Source organism: Podarcis gaigeae (assembly GCF_964106915.1).
Source record: "Podarcis gaigeae genome assembly, chromosome: 3".
NCBI classification, from domain to species: Eukaryota; Metazoa; Chordata; class Lepidosauria; order Squamata; family Lacertidae; genus Podarcis; species Podarcis gaigeae.
Genome location: NC_139680.1, coordinates 101,506,737 through 101,524,487, shown reverse-complemented (window position 1 = coordinate 101,524,487; position 17,751 = coordinate 101,506,737). Strand labels below are relative to the sequence as shown.

The following is a 17,751-nucleotide window of genomic DNA, read 5'->3' as shown; positions in this document are numbered from 1 at the left end:
CCTGAGAGCCGCTGGAGCCGGAGAGCGAGCGAGCGAGCGAGAGAAAGAGACAGACAGAAAGGAAGGAGGAGGAGGAGGAGGTGAAAAGAGAAAGAGTGATCGGAGGAAAGATCCCAGCAGCCGAGCCGTCCGCTCTTCCGCCTCTTCACCCGGGCCAAAGACAGCAAGCCATGCTGACCTTGAAAATCCTTTCCGGATCCTGTAAGTGGCGGTTTGTTTGGGGGGATGGTTGTGTTTTTGTTTTTGTTTTAATTCATACGTTCAGGTCCCACTGGAAAAGCTGCTGCTTTTTTTTTTGCTTGTTCAGGGTTATGTTTTCTTTCTTTTTAAAGATCCATTCCCACCCCCACCCCGCATCTCACTTCCGTGACCCGATGGCTTAAGAACTCGGGGATGGAGTTCGATCCCCATCTTTGCTAAGGAGCCCGGGAGGGGAGGAGAAGGGAGGGAGGGAGGGAGGGAGGGAGAGAGAGAGAGAGAGAGAGAGAGAGAGGAGAGAGGTCGTAACGGGTACAACGCCTCTGCTCGCAGCCTGCTTGTCTTTTCTTCGACACGCTTGCTCCTTCCTTGGGGCTCTGCATTTATTTGCCCGCCCCCCCAATCCCTTTCACCAAAGGGCATTTTGCACCCTCATTTTGAACAGGCTAAGAGGAACAGAAGTCAATTCCCCGGGAGAGATCAGTGGGGCTTGCTTCCCAAATAACGTGCTTTGGACAGGATGGCGGGGCGCGCTGAGTGGGGGGGGGGGAACCGTCTCTGACCGCTCTTCCACCTCATCACTCGTTTGGAAGGGGTTGTTTCAGCATTTAGATCCCGGAGACGATTTCCCCAGTGCTGGAACTACCTGGAGCACCTAATTTGAGGGAAGCGGGTTCCCAAGTAATTGTCTTCCTCGGAAGTCAGTCCCTTTGAATTCAATGGGGCTTCCTTCCCGGTCGTCCAGGGTCTGGGGAGGAGGCGGCGCCCCTCTTGCGCGTGTTTGCTGTAAAATCCAGTCTCTCTTTGGGCAACTCGGTGGATGCCATCCCGCGCCACCGAGAGGCAAATCTCATTTGTGTGAATGGAGCGTGATACCATAAGTGCGGATCCTGAAAGCGTCATCTTAACACTTAGCATCTCCAACGCGCCTTGTCTTGGGACTCCAAGCTCCTTTGGTTCAAATGTAATAACTGAGGGATGGGGGGGGGGTGTCTCTCCTTGTCTGCGGGATTGCTTTCTTTTGTGCTTCCCAGTTTATCCCTCTTTCCTGCAGCCCCCACCTTCCTTTAATCCTGATTCTGTCCGGAACGACCTACCAGGCGGGTCAGATTCTCTCCCCTGCTTTTATGTGTGTGTTCAGATTGTGTGCTAAAGTACAATTCTAGGCTTCCTTTGGAAATTAAAAAAGTGTTGGGAAGAATTAAGAAAGGGAAACCGGAATAAATGGAAAAGGAAAGGAAAACTCAGATCAGTCACAATTACACACACACCCCTAGACACAACAACAACAACAACAACAACAACAACAACAACAACAACAACAACAGGGTTTTCATTGAATTACCTAATAGCAAGCAGTGATTATGTCCTGGTGCAATTATATCCTTAAAAAGAAGAAGGCTCCCTTCCCCATTTCAGAATAAATAAGAAACGAATACATATGTTAGACGTCCTCTTAAGTTTGACCCACTCGGCAGCTGTAATTCAATCCGGTTGATGTGAAGGGTGTGTTGTGCACGCGGGTGTAAAAACCGAAGGCAAAGGACTCTGGCGGGGGGGGGCTGGTGGGGATAAGTTTGTATTAACTGGCTCAAAGCCACCTCCAAAGGTTCAAGGGGAAACTTTATATATATATATTTCAGTATTTCTTTTCTGCTGGTAATATCGACGTTAAGGCTGCAGCCTTAAACTCTTTTATCTAGTGGTTGAATCCAGGGAGGTTTTCTTCTAAGCAGACAAACGTGTAGGACTGTGCTATTCAGAGTGACAAAGAAACCGAATTGGTTTCGGTTAGGAAGAATGCAAAACGTGTGTGTATGCCTAGTTTTGAAGCCAATAAATTCTGTGCGGAGGAAAAAGTTGCTCTTCTGTTAAAAGGAATAGTTGCGTTTCTAAAGCAGCGCTCTCCAACTCCCTTGCAATGAGTTTGTTGCAGGAATTCAGAGCTCTCGTTTTCAAAAAGGTGGCTCTGGTAGCAAATCCTGTTTCTCTGACTCGAAAACGAACCCTCTCTCCGGGTAGTTTGTCCGGGTAGTTCTTTTTTTTCCAGTTCCTGACAAGGGCACTCTAATTCCAGGTGGAATGTCTTTTGCTTCAAGTCTTCCGATTTCTGCACTATTTTCAACCACCCACCCAACTTTCCCCCACGGGGACCTTGGGTTTGCTTGTCTGAAGGTTTGCAGTTTTCCCCGGTTACTCGGGATCCCAAACAATTTATGCTTCGCAATAATTCACGCACATTTCAGAGGACTGTATCTCAAGTAACAATACCCCCTGATTAAATGCAGGCACTTAGAAATTCAGTCCCAAGTGACTAACAGTCAGGCGCTCAGACTGATCTTATGCAAACGAAGCTACTCCAAAGTAAGTGTTGATCCTTATTTACTTGTAATTACGCCCAGGTAAGTGTATATAAAATTGTAGACTTATCCGCACCCTATGGCTTCAATTTAGAGTTAGGAGCGGCCCAATTATTTCAGTGGAACTTAAACTGGCTTCAGGCTACAGTCCCATTATACGTGGGGGGGGGAGCAGCATTGGTCTCAGTGGCACTTACTCCCGAGTAAACAATCCTGGGATCGAGCTTCACCTGCCCACTGGGTTATGGTCCCATGTGTTTAGGATCAGAAAATGGTGCCCAGTCCTGCGGGCAAAATCCTGATTGTGTAAATCCCACTGAGTCCGGTGGAACTGATCTCCTAAGTCACTGTGTTTCAAACTGCAGCCATAACCTGGAAATCGTTTCCCTGCACGGTCTTGAATATCGTTAAATTTTGTTATTGAACATACACACACGCGTGCGTGCATATATCAGTGCAGGCGTAAACTTTAAAGAATAGTTACAGTTACTGGAAGACAGTACCTATTGCTTACTCCAAAGAAAACGTACTTTAAGGATGCTATTGTTATACGCATCCTCGGTAGTAAATATCACCAGGTACAGCGGGGCTCTACTTCTGAGTGGCTCCGGATCAGGCCGCACCAATCGGTGCAAGGGAGATCCGTAATCTAATTTAGAAGCTGTAATTTAGCTATGTTAAGTAGAAGACACGCTCAGGCTTCTTGGCAAGGGCTGACAAGGGCCAGCCAGGCCGTTGGGACTGATAGCCGCCGCATGATTTAGCCATCAGGGAGGAGGACAAATGTTAACGTTCCCATGCAAGAACGTAGGGGACGGTGTTAGCCGGATCCTACGCTGGGTTTTAAACAGAAACAAGCCCTTCCGCGCTCAGCAAGCCCAAGGAAAGACGCACAAGGTCTGGCAGCCCAGAGAAGTTTCTTCCGTCCACAGGCCTGAAAAGGAAGACGCCGAGAGAGCGCAGGCAAAGCACAGGCATGGCTGAAGTCCGATTCTCCACTTTCCTCCGGATTTCCAAACAAGAACTAAACAAGAAAAACCAGAGTACTACGATTTCCATCCAAATTGTTCTCTCTCTCTTTTAATTCCCAAATTCCTGGCGCGAGGAGGAGAAGGGAGGAGGGGGGGGGGACCCTGAATATCTTATCAATCTCTGGCAGTGACCCTCATTAGGGGGGCATCCTGCTCGAGGCCCCGCCGTTGGAAGAAGGCTGCCCAATCAGAGCGATTGCACGCCTTGTTAGTGATGGCTGTAATGAAGCTTCGCCATACACTGGAAGAAAAGCTCCCTCAATGCCGATTTACCTAATGTCAACTCGTTACTTCTAATGAATCGCATCAAAACCCGGCCCTGAATTGGAAGCGGGGAGCAGGCGCTGAACCTGCAGCCCCTCCGCCCTCGCCGCCCTGCTCTCGACTACAACTACCCTGGGCTGCCGGCTCCCACCTCATCCAACCAACGCCACCTCCTGCCTTCTGCGCCGTCGAAGAGGAACGTTTACGCAGCTCTGGGGTCTCGGGGAGGGGGGTGGGAGACGACGCTCGGTGGGCCCGATCCGTCTAAAGCAATCCGTGACTGGCAGTGCAATTTGGCCCTCACAACGACCCTGTGAGGTAGGCTCAGGCGCAGAGGGTGCCTGCCCCGAAGCGCGTCATCGCTGAGCAGAGATTTGAACCCACCATCTCCGTAGGCAGCGCTTGTCTCTAGCCCCGACGCCACCCCTGGCTTTTCTTTTCAGTGGGAATTCCGACCCAAGCTTAGCCACTTTAAATCAGAAGTGCGTTTGTTAAGTAGGTACACTGGAGTTTAAGGCAGGGCGGCCGCCAGGCCATATTGCGTCACGGGTGAGACGAGGCAGAAATACCCCACCCTACATTTCGAAGGGACTGATCTCCCCAACTCCCCCCAAAAAAGATTGAACCCACCTTCCCTGGATTGGGACCAGCACCCTTAGGGGGACGGGGCCGTCGCGTGGCGCCTGCTGCGTCGGCCAAAGAAACGGGACGTGGCCCCTTTAAATCCGGGGCTCCAACATTCCGTAAGGGAACTTTGCAGCAGTTAAAGAGTCTTTGCGCTGCGTTTTCGCTTTTCTCCGAAGGGGCGGGCGCGCCGCCCTTTAAAATCAATTAGTATTTTTTTCTATTCTGGAGGTAAATTATTCAAACAAATATTTGGAAAGACCCCGAGGGGGGAATTTGGCCATGACAAAAGGTTTGATTAGCCTGATTTCCTCCTCCCCCTCGGCTCCCCCCTTCCTCTAATACACACACCTCCCCAAAAGTAACAAAGCACAGAGGAGCTCCAAGCCACTAGAAGAGGGCAGCGCCAATTAAATGCCAGCCATTCTCTTCCTCGCCCGAAAGTACCCCCAAACTGGGGGTGGGAGCTCGCGGGTCTGGGTGTATGTTTGTTTTGGGGGGGGGATTTAGGGCCTTGGATTTGCCAAAGTACAACAAGAATATAAAGCAACTACCACAAATATCAGAAAAGCCGCAAGTGCTAATGGGGTGTGTGAGAGAGAGCGGGGAGAGCTCGATTCAAACAATAGCAAGCTCTAAATGCAGATTATTACATCCGCCGATCCTGGTCCATTATCTGCCCTCCGTACTGTCTATATATTGATTTCCATATCCGCGTTTCATGTCTGTGAAGAGAAAGGGCGGTGGTGGCGGCGAACCAACAGAGTCCAGAGGCTGAACTGCAGTTCCCCTTTGGTCCTTGCAAGCATGGCGAGTGTGATTTTTTTTTGGGGGGGGGGGTTGTTCCTTAACTTGTCCACCTGGCTCGCCCATCCCATTTCACCTAGGCACAACCAGGCTCTGCAAACAAACCCAAGAGCGCTTTGGCAGGCAAGTTGTCCGTGTTCTATATAAGCGCAGCTTGGCCTCTAAGCCGTCTCCCCAAAGCTTTCCAACGCAAGAAAAGTACAATCCTGAAAGACTGGTGGAAGAACTAGACAGATTGGCAAAAAGGTAACATAAACATTTCCACCCCGGGGGTGGGGGTGGTACCGACAGCGGATCAATCAAGGCCCAGAACAAGAGTGCAGTGCTTAAACCTCCACACGCACCCCTCCTGACACCCCGCTTAAAATCAGCTGCTTTTTTTGTTTCCTCCACCAGAAAGCTTTACGAAAAGAGAACAGTCCCCAGGCAGAGAGAAGAGGGCAAGTGCGGATTTGAGAAGCTTTTGCAAATACGGGTTGCCCCGACGCCATAAACCCTTACTCCGAAGTAAGTCATGTTGATTTCACTAGGAGGGACACCCCTTAAGCGCACACAGAATGCCGCTGTTATGTCGGAGCACCGGGGAGGCGCCGTACAGTATAAATGCTAATCAATCTGCTTCGGAGTAAGGAGTTTCGGGATCGTGGCAAGTCCCGTAACTGCAAGATATTTCAAAGGAAGGTTCCAAAGTGTGGCTGAAGTTAGTGCTTGTGTGTATGTGAAATTATTCAAGATAGGTCTACACAAGCCAATATAACCGCTCTAGAGTGGGGTGGATTCCGCACTGAACTCCACGCAGACACCACGCTGTAATGTGTGAATTTCTTGGAGGGCGCCGGAATAACGCGATGAGCACGCAGGTGTGTCGCCTCTCTCCGCACCATCTCTGTATTTATTTTAATCAGCAGTGCTGTGGAAGGTCGAAACTAAATGAAAATATCTTCCAAATTGCAAGTAACCCTGCCAGCCAAGATAATGCCTCCATACACCTCTCTCCTGCTACAGCACATTTAAGCTGAGACGGTCACTGTGTTACAGAATCAATTGACATCGGCTGAAGTGAGTTGTGGATGTCACTGCGATCTTTCACAAGCACTGGAGCTTCTGACGCAGCGGGTGAAAGCATGGCTTTGCTATCCCCATATATAAACTAGTGTTCCCACGAAAATTGAAAATAAACATTTTATTATTATGTTTAAATAATAAAACAACCGCCGCCGCTACCACCACCTCAGGTCAGGACTCAGCCAAAGGAAAGCACTTTTCAGTCCCATTGATTTCAAAGGAAAAGGCATGAATATTGGCTAAGTTCTTCCATTGAAGTAAATGGGGATGACTCGTGATTCACTTTGGCTCGCTGTCAAGGAGCGTCCAAGGTTCTTCAAAATCTTAACACTCCTAGCACATGCAAGGATTTGGGGAGAAGGAAACTGGGTGACGCATGATCAATTGATGATGATGATTTCTTCCTAAAAGTGTTCAAATTCTCGCTGACGACGGCCCAGGAGTAACAGTTCCACCCTGAACAAAATGGGCTGCCCTCTTTATCATGTAAATTGCCATTCACTTGACACCGCACACCCCCGTTTAGCGGATCAAGCTCGGTCCTGGATTACTGGGAAACTTTTGTAAGGCTCTTACTCAGGACTAAACAAATATTTGACAAAACTCCCCAAAGAGAACGCTGATCATCTTCGGCTGTGTCAGGGAAATGACCATTCATGAAACGTAGGGGAAATTTCAGGCATAAAGATACTGCCCTAGGCAGTCTTGCTGGTCAGTAAATGAGTTCCGTTTTTTATAATCAGGAGTCCCTTATGCTTCAAAGTCAATATGTTGAGGATGTGATATTAATATACATGCATTTTAAATTCAGGATCCATATGCCCACACATATTAGTTCAGTCAGGCTAGATTACTGAGAATATTAGGTTAAAATAAAATAGGGGGAAAAACAAGAAAAGGCGTGTTTGTGTGCCTGATTTATATCTGTACGATAGAGATAATTGATACATGTGCATGTCTACACACTCCAAACTCCAAAAAACTGTTCCACTCTCTCTCTCTCTCTCTCTCTCTCTCTCTCTCTCTCTCTCTCTCTCTCTCTCTCTATATATATATATATATATATAAAGTAGCAGGCTCTAAACCGATCTGAGATGCCATTGCTTTTAGTGGTATAATTTTCTCCCGAGAAATCTGTTGAGAGCAAGGGAAGTCACGAGTCTGCTTGTGGATCCGGTGATAATCATAACAATATGACACGGATCGCACCCTGCATGTAGCAAAAGCATTGCTCTCGCTGTGCACACGGCATGCGTCTTTATCAAAGGTCCTAAACAATCACATACACACGCATTCCCAGTTAAAGGTGCATTTCTGTGAAATTTCAATTCTGTCTTCTGAAACCGCTAATTGCTCTGTACTCTATTCGTTTTTTAAAAAGATGTGTGCACATCATCAGCAAGGGAGTGAGAGAAAGAGCGCAGGGAAATTGGATATTTTTTTCCTTAAGGAAAGAGAACGGTGGGGAGGGGAATTTCATATATGAAGAGGAAATATCTCCAGGAATTTCTCTCTCCCTCTTACGCCTTCTAAAGCAGTCAAAGGAAAGAAAGGTATTTAAAAGTTGTGAGCCGCTGAAAGGTGCTTCAGAGAATGTTGCATCAAGAGGCGCAGCCCACAATCCCTGTTTGGATTCAACAAATAGGCTTGGGCCGGAAAATCAGGTGCAATCTTCTTTGAGTTTCAAATGAAAAAAAGCGCTCCCGAGACACTGATCTAGATAAACAGAAGAGGAGGCTCCGATTTCATTACAAATTAGTCGCTATGAATTCAGGGGGGCGGGGGGGGGACCGCAACCCTGATAATTCCTATCTGAGAAGAATACACGGGTTGACTGCGAAACAGGTCACGCTCGGAGAAGGACCCATTGAAAGCAATGGACTTAAGAGAGACTGGTTTGACGGGACGTTGGTTTCAGAGGGTCTTCTTCTCTGAGCGTGACTGAATCAGCTTCAGCATGTAAATAGGGAGACAAATAGATCATCCGAATGCAGTTAGGCAGCCATAAAATACAGCAATTCGAATCTAGGGAGATGGATTTAATCTATTTATTGGGTAACCCCCTCCAACTTCCTTCCTTCCTTCCTTCCTTCCTTCCTTCCTTCCTTCCTTCCTTCCTTCCTTCCTTCCTTCCTTCCTTCCTTCCTTCCTTCCAAAAGAACCACAAAGTACCATGCACGGACCCCTGGGAGGACTGAGTGTCTTTCGTGACGCTCCTGCTCCTCTGCTATAAACTTTTTAAGGCGGGCCTCAGCGGGCTAACAAACAGGCTGGGGGCATGAAAGGCCAGGGGCTGCGAGAATCGCTCTTGACTTCTTAGCAGTCGCCGAGAAAGGAGACGGAGCGGCTTAATACGAGGAGCTCAGTCAGCAGAGAAGACAAAGTTTGGGGCGGGGGGGGGGGAGAGCCAAACAAAACGCAGAATCGAGGGATGACGGGGAGCGGGGTGCAGGGGAGAGAGGAGGAGAAGGAGAGGACGAAAGTTGCGTTTCACACGTGCACTTTGGCTTGGCCCGTTTGACTGAGCAATGGATGCTTGGTGGGAGACACAATAACAGCTCCCCTGCCTTCCATAGGAACCTCCTCCCCCCTCCCCATTTTTCCCTCCAGGGTATCCGGAAATCCATAGGAGCTTTCACCTCCATCTCCATCGATCCACCTTCTTCCTCACCCCAGATCCAAGCCAGAGAAGGGGCAGGTTGAATCTTTCGGAAGCGATCTGGCTGTTTCCTTTCTTTGCAAAAGGCCATTATCCCCCAGGGCGCACCAATAGTTATTTCAGTGTGCCTTTGCCTTGCACACATCGATGGTGGCAGGCAGCTTTTGAGGCAGACAAGAGGCACGGACCCGCGCGCGACAGAGAGATCGTACAGCAGGAGCGTGCGGGTCCATTCAGAAGTTAACAGCCCTAGCTAGGGGCCACCAGGGCTGTGCTTCTTCTGAGTAACAGGTGCTGGAAAGTGCAGGAGCTGGGGTCCCGCTTGCAGATTTCCCAGAGCAGGGGTACCAACTTGAATAAAATATTGGGGGGAGCCAGATAAGCCCCGCCCCACATAATCAATCATATGACGTGGTGCACACATACCATTTGAATGGCAATACTCATCAACTTTGGGGGGGGGTGGCCCCCTTGGAGTTGGCTCCTATATCCCAGAGGCACCCAGCTGGCTTCTGTAGGAAAAGGATGCTGAGCCTGATCTAACAAGCTCCTCTTCTGTTCTTAATCTCCAGGGACTTTCCAGGGAAGGATGCTCAAGGCTGGAGGGTGAAGCTGGGAACCTGGGGAGATTCAGTCTCATCCAACTCACTCAGAGGGCTTATCTCTTTCCTGTCTAAGTAGGTGTATGTGGGAGACTATAGACAAATTGACAAGAGCAAACAGCATTTTTGGACCACTTTCACATGTGGTCTCTTCTCCTGTCTTGGTGTTCACCATTCGCAAAACATGCAGGGATCCTTTAAGCGATTTCCGACACACTTCTAGATGTTTCAGTCCCAATGGATTTGACTGGAGTTACTCTCACGTAAAAGTGCAACCCTATGAGTTTGCTACCCTGAGGAGAAGTTCCATTGAAGTCAGCACAGCTTACTTCTGAGTTGGCATGCATGTTAAGTATGCTTAGACTCACACGCATGTAGTCTAACATATATATACTGCATGTGTAACAATTTCCATAAACCGGCCGTGCTTATGCCCAAAATTTAATTTTACAGGTATTTGCACAGGTGTATGATGTAACATGCCCCTACATGCACACACAATTCTTTCTGCCTGTACACATATCTATAGATTGCCTGCATGACATACTCTTACACGTAGCTATTTAAGTAAATGTAAAATTGGAGTTTGGAAGTACAGCTGTGTAGATTTTGTATACAGAGGAACCCATATTATGTCTGGTATCACACAAGACTAGATATCAGAAATCGATATCCAGAGAAGACAGCTTGAAATAAGGAAGCTTTGCTAGACTAGTTTTAGCCTTTTAGTTTAAGTAATCCAGGATGCTCTAACGCATAGTAGATTCTCCTGGTATTTCCCCCTTTAAAGCAATAACCACACAAAGTCTTGCAAAAGCTAAAAACAACATTTACTCACTCAGAATACTTGTTGAAGAGCAGCAGATACAGCAGCTGGGACTTCAAGAAAAGAAATAAGATGTTCCAGGTCTGAAGGCATTGTGTCTTGGAACCTTTCAGATTAGAGTTAGGTTCCTGCGACTCTATACACCCTTACTTGGGGGAAAACCCTGTTAAGGACTTGTTAATAACTTCCTTATTCTGAGTACTTCTGGGTACCTAGGATTGGGCTGTTGAACACTATTCAAGCAGGCCTATGGTGAATGACATTTAGTTCTAAGTAACATAGGATGCACTTACACAGAAAATAGTCCCATTCAGAACAAGAACCAAGACTGATTATTTCTTTTTCTTTTTTTTAAAATGATATTTATTTAAAATTTCCAATACAAACATACAAATACCAATACAGACAACAATAAAAACAAAACCAACAAACAAAGACAAAACAAAAGGTATAATTTCAAATCTTATTTTCTCAACCTATTTTCCCTGACTTCCTCATACCTCCCCGTTTTGTATCCTAATTTCATTATCCAATCAGCAAATCCATTCCCTTATTTCCCAGGAGTTTTTTACTAATTGCATTCCTTTTCTTAGTCAAGGTCTCTGAAAACCACATTATTTTTAAACCCCTGTCTATCTAGCATTCATTAATCTTATAGTATTTATTAAGATAGTCTTTAAATTTCTTCCAATCTTCTTCCACTGTCTCCTTCTCCTGGTCACGGATTCTGCCCGTCATCTCCGCCAGTCCCATATAGTCTGTCATTTTCATCTGCCATTCTTCCAAAGTGGGTAGATCTGGTCTTCCAATACTTTGCAATAAGGATCCTTGCTGCTGTTGTGGCATACAAAAACAAAGTTCTATCCTTCTTTAACACCACATGGCTAACCATACCCAGGAGAAAGGCCTCTAGTTTCTTCAAGAAGGTATACTTAAATACCTTTTTCATTTCATTATATATCATTTCCCAGAAAGCCCTGATCCTTGGGCATGTCCACCAGAGGTGAAAGAATGTACCTTCATTTTCTTTACATTTCCAACATCTATTATCTGGTAAGTGGTAAATTTTTGCAAGCTTGACTGGGGTCATGTACCACCTATATATCATTTTCATAATATTCTCTCTCAAGGCATTACATGCCGTAAATTTCATACCGGTGGTCCACAACCTTTCCCAGTCCGCAAACATGATGTTATGACCAATATCTTGCGCCCACTTAATCATAGCTGATTAAACCATTTCATCTTGCGTATTCCATTTCAACAGCAAGTTATACATTTTTGACAAATTCTTAGTATTGGATTCTAGCAATTCTGTTTCCAATTTTGACTTCTCCACCTGGAAACCAATTTTCCTATCCTGCTTGTAAACCTCCATTATTTGATAATAGTGAAGCCAATCTCGCACTTTATCTTTTAGATTCTCAAAACTCTTCAATTTCCACTTGTCACCCCCTGTTCTAGGATTTCACAATATTTTGGCCATTTAGACTCCATGTTAAGTTTTTTCAATGCCTTTGCCTCCATTGGTGACAGCCACCTTGGAGTTTTGTTCTCCAACAAATCTTTATATTTAATCCAAACATTATACAATGCTTTCCTGACAATATGGATTTTAAAACCTTTATGAACCTTAACCTTGTCATACCACAGATATGCATGCCACCCAAAAAGATTATTAAAACCTTCCAAATCTAAAATGTCTGTGTTCTCAAGAAGCAGCCAGTCCTTCAACCAGCAGAAAGCTGCTGATTCATAATAAAGTTTCAAGTCTGGCAGGGCAAATCCCCCCCTTTCTTTTGCGTCAGTTAACCAAGACTGATTATTTCACCCATATGGTACTCCACATGTACTTGGAGGCCGGCTCCCAATAGCCCCAGCCATTACTGCAGATGGTTATGGACAATGGGAGTTGTAGTGCAACAACAATACCTAGAGATTACCAGGTTAGCCATCCCTGGCTTAGCCCCTTATTAAACACATATTCAGCAGGATCTGCTCCCAGCTTTTCATCCATTAATTTTCCAACATAATTTATTTCTGCTTACTGCATTTAGGTTCAAGAAGCACACCGATACCACATTTTTTTTACTGAAAGCAGCAGCACTAACTTCATAATGAGCAGCATCTTTTTGTCCAGCAGCTGAAATCCATGCAGACCTCCTTCTTAATCTATCTCCCCTTAATGGAAAAGCCCTATTCAGGTAGGGTTGAGCTGCTTGCACAAGGAGAATCAAGGAGGGACTATCAGGGATTTTAATGAAAAGCTGGATCCAGTATCCAGTTAAATTCTAAAATGGGGTTCAATGGAGCTTACTCCCAGAAAAAATTGAACAGGATTGTGGTCTTAATTTGTAGAGTGCCCCAGAGCAAGGTGTTTTTGTTGGGAAGGGTCTTTGGCCCTCATAGAATACACTATAGAAGTCAGTTTAATACTTTTGCCAGTAGATTAATGAGATACAAGATACAAGAATAAGAAATGACAACATTCTCATGAACGCAATGCCTTTATTCAGTAGTGGCTGGTGCCCACTGAGAATGCAGTGGGGCCAAATGCAAGGAGCCCAAATAGTAGGCAGAGCCAAGCCAACTAATTCTAGTTCCCACCCCTTCCTCCTCCCTGTTGATGTCTACAAGGGCAACTGAGCCTAAGGAAGAGGAACCTGACAGGTAGTGCCAGCCCCCTCTGGGCTGCTTATTAAGAAGGTAGATAGGTGGGAGATGGATGAGGGAAGGCAGAGGTGGTTGGGACAGTGCCTCACATGCCCTAATAGACAACTCCATTGCCTCTCTTAGATCAGCCAAAATATTACAAAACATTAGTCATGTTTTTGAGTTCTCCAGACCTCTTCATCAGACTGGATGATAAGCAAAGCAGTGGGACAGGATGCACAAGCTGCATCTGGTAAGGCTGGCCAGGGAAGTGTCTTAAGGCACAAAATGGTAAGAGATAACAACAACAACAACAACAACAACAATTCCCTGCCTTTTTCACTTATGGGTTTCAGCTGTCTTTTAGGTATTATGCAGGTATTAGGCCTCATCAATGATGGAGATTGATTGAAGATTAAATCTGTAAATTTAAATTTCCTGTCCCTTTGTGTGTGAGAAATTTGAGAGTAAACAGACTGTGAACTGCTTTATAGCAGAATAAAAATACTTCTGTGCTTTGGCAACTTACTGGAAGATAAGAATTAGGCAATTATTTGTGGTCAGCTGATCTTTCACTTCTCTGTCCCCTTTACTAAGAATGAACCACTTTTTAGTAAAAAAAAGAAAGAAAAAGATCTACTTACATTTCAATTTAGGCAGCAAATATGCAGGTAAAAATACTGATTGGTTACAAAATTAGTTTCCAAAATAGAGCCTGAGCTCTAAGCAGAGCCCAGGCATGTACGTCTGCTCACATTACTGGCTTGAAAGGAAGAGAGAGACTGAGGCAAGGAGGAAGGAGAAAAGATTAAGATCCCTTGTCCTATTTCCCACCACAGGAAGTAGGGGATATGACATCACACAGACCTGTCTTCTCTAGGAATACAGGAGCTCTGTGAGTCTTAACCTTTGCACTTATCCAGCCGGGCTCTTCTTACAGGTGGCACTTCACTCTACTGTTCTCCAAATCCCAGACCAAGAGGGTCAACTTGCAGCTACCATGTATTTGGAATGTTTCACAACTTCCATTTCGCTTGTTTGTTGGGATCAGATCATAAATGTGCAACACAGGAAGGCAAATTATATGGCATATGAACATAATATTGAGCAGAACTTTTGTCCAAAACTGGCAGTGATTTTGACTGCAGATACCTGGGATTGAATCTGGGAGCTTTTGCTCTCAAAGCATGTGCTCTGCTACTGAGCTAAGGACCCCACACACTTCTGTTGGATAGGCCGTGTTTCTCCCCCTACCAGCTTTATTCACATAGAGAGGCCCAAGTAACTTTCTCCTCTTGTTCAGCTTTTATTCTGCCAGTATCCTCCCCATCTATAATGGGATAGCTGAAGAGATCAATGCCTACTAGCCAAGCTAACAATGTTCTACCTTGGCTGTTGGAGAAAGGACACTTCTGCAAGCCAATTACTGCGAGTCAAAAGTGAGGAGAGCACTGTTAAAACAAAAAAAAAATCCTTTCAGTAGCACCTTAAAGACCAACTAAGTTAGTTCTTGGTATGAGCTTTCGTGTGCATGCACACTTCTCCAGATACCTGAAGAAGATGATACCTGGCATCTGAAGAAGTGTGCATGCACACAAAAGCTCATACCAAGAACTAACTTAGTTGGTCTTTAAGGCAGTGTTTCCCAACCTTTTTTGGGCAAAGGCACACTTGTTTCATGAAAAAAATCTCGAGGCACACCACCATTAGAAAATGTTTAAAAAATTAACTCTGTGCCTATATTGACTATATGCCGCTTGGGGCGGCAGCCTGTTGCCCGAAGCACAGGGAGCCCTACGGAGGGCTCCCTGTGCTTCGGGCGAGTGTCTGCAACCCTGCGCGCCCGGCAGGAGCTCCCGCTGGGCGCGCCGAGGCTTGGGGCGGCAGCCTGTTGCCCGAAGCACGCGGAGCCCTCCGGAGGGTGCCCCGTGCTTCGGGCGAGTGTCTGCAAGCCTTGCGCACCCGGCAGGAGCTCCCGTCGGGCGCGCGAGGCTTGGGGCGGCAGCCTGTTGCTCTAAGCACATGGAGCCCGCCTCCCTCCCACGGCACACCAGGCAAAGTCTCGCGGCACACTAGTGTGCCGCGGAACACCGGTTGGGAAACACTGCTTTAAGGTGCTACTGGAAGGATTTTTTTTTTTGTTTTGACTATGGCAGACCAACACAGCTACCTATCTGTAACGAGAGCACTGTTGCAATTAGGTCTTCCTGAAGGCATCGGTTGGTCACTGTACTAGATGAGCCTTTGGTTTGATCCACAGGGCTCTTCTTATTTATTCTATTTAATTTATTTTTTGCACTTACATCCCAACTTTCCTGCTAGGAAATCAAGGTGGCATACATAGCTCTCCTCCTGCCCATTTTTTTCATCACAACAACCCTGTGTGGTAGGTTAGACTGAGAAATAGTGACTGGCCCACGTTCACACAGAGTGAGCTTCATGGTCACCTAGGTTCTTGTCTGTCACTTTAACCACTAAAGGTAAAAAGGCAAAAGACCCTGGACGGTTAAGTCCAGTCTATGGGCTTGTGGCGCTCATCTCGCTTTCAGGCTTAGGAAGCTGGCGTTTGTCCACAGACAGCTTTCCGGGTCATGTGCCCAGTAGGACTAAACCACTTCTGGCACAACGGAACACCGTGACAGAAACCAGAGCGCACAGAAACGCTGTTTACCTTCCTGCTGCAGTGGTACCTATTTATCTACTTGCACTGGCATGCTTTCGAACTGCTAGGTTGGCAGGAGCTGGGACAGAGCAACAGGAGCTCACCCTGTTGCAGGGATTCGAACAGCCAACCTTTCAATCGACAAGCCCAAGTTGCTTAGTGGACTTTAACCACTACACTATACTGACTCTCAGTCATTTAGGCGCAGAACATTCAGTTTTCATAACACTTATTGAACTAGGACACTTAATAAGCACAGACAGAGTGCTAAATGTTGTGCAGGGCAGCAGCAATAATACATCATCTGTCCAGGATTACCAACTGCAAGAGAAGAGGATTAAAGGAAAGAATCCTGGCCAGGAAGAAACAGATACAGAAAGAAATATATTTGACTGACTCAGCACCTAGCAAAACCGATCACTCCTTGCCTGCCAGTGAAGACAGAGCAATAATCTAGAGTAAGCCATGCCCTGGAAATGCTGGCCTAATTGCACCATTGAAGAGGTACTACTCCAACATAACGGTTAGGACAGAAAGTCTCGGTGGTGTTGTTTTTTAATTTGGATAGTGGCAGAGTTAGGACATTCCCTTTCAGAGTGAGGCATGCCCTCCCCTGGCCTGTGAGTAGGTTCACCCCTCCTCTCCCCAGCTGGTTCCTAAGCCCTTTGAACATGCAATACTCTGAGGAGAGGCAGGGAATCTGTGCATGACTTTGAGGTAGTGGGTCCATTTCTTGGCAGCTTCCAGGAAAGTGGGGAGAATAATTTTCAAGATGAAGAGTAGGCGGTAGAGAACAGTTGTGGGGAAGACACTACTACTGTGATTTGATAGCTGAATGGACTTTACCCGATCTTTTCAGACTAACGGCACAATCCCTTACTGGGAAAAGGAGCAGTTTTTTTCTTACAACACCTGTCTAATCAGAAGGAAGCCCCATGGAGTTCAGTGATGCTTGCTCCCAGCTAAGAGAGTATAGGATTGTTGCTGCAATTCACTTATCTGGGAGCCAGCTTCATTGAACTCAGTGGGACTTCCTTCTGAGTAGGCACATAAAGGATTGCATTGTATTTCCACTGTCTCCATGAAACCTGACTTTCAGCACCATATTTTTCATGCTTGCTTAGAACAAAGTCTCATTACATGTCCAATGGGGGCTTAGTCCCTAGCAAGTATGCTTGGGGCAGAAGCCCTACCCTCACAATTTCTCTCCCTTTCCCCACCATTCAGTAACTCTTTCGCCTTCAAACTGTCATCTTTACCACACTGATCACTTTTCTTATGTAGTTTGGGGAACCTGTGGCCTTCCAGATGGATAGCTCAGTTGCTGAGAACATGGAGCTGATGATGTCAAAGTTTCAGGCTTGATCCCCATCAGGGAAAGCTACATATTGCTGCATTACAGGGGGCTGGACTAGATGATCCTCAAGGTCCCTTCCAACTCTATGATTCTATTCTTCTATGTAAAGGGACCCCTGACCATTAGGTCCAGTCGTGGCCGACTCTGGGGTTGTGGGGCTCATCTCGCTTTATTGGCCGAGGGAGCCGGCGTACAGCTTCCAGGTCACATGGCCAGCATGACTAAGCCGCTTTTGGTGAACCAGAGCAGCGCACGGAAATGCCGTTTACCTTCCCGCCGGAGTGGTACCTATTTATCTCCTTGCACTTTGATGTGCTTTTGAACTGCTAGGTTGGGAGAAGCAGGGACCGAGCAACGGGAGCTCACCCCCTCACGGGGATTCGAACTGCCGACCTTCTGATCGGCAAGTCCTAGGCTCTGTGGTTTAACCCACAGTGCCACCCGCGTCCCTATGCTTCTATGTTACTGGACTCCAATTCCCAGCAGCTCCATACAGCAATGTCAATATCCAAGGATAGTGGGTGCATTCATTCATCAAAATGATGGATGATAGTATCCAAATATAGACGAAAACTTCCCTTTTAATCTCAAGATTGGTAAGAGCTATTTGACATTGGCGGACTCTCTTTCATTGGAGGTTTTTA

General features: G+C 46.4%; 1 long non-coding RNA gene across 1 annotated transcript in view; it reads left to right on the top strand.

Moving 5' to 3' along the window:
- LOC310842165 overlaps positions 1-17,751 on the top strand; it is a 39,485-nt gene continuing 21,734 nt past the window's right edge. Inside the window, exon 1 of the long non-coding RNA XR_014562952.1 lies at positions 1-201. This is a non-coding gene — a long non-coding RNA (uncharacterized lncRNA). The remainder of the gene's footprint in view (positions 202-17,751) is intronic.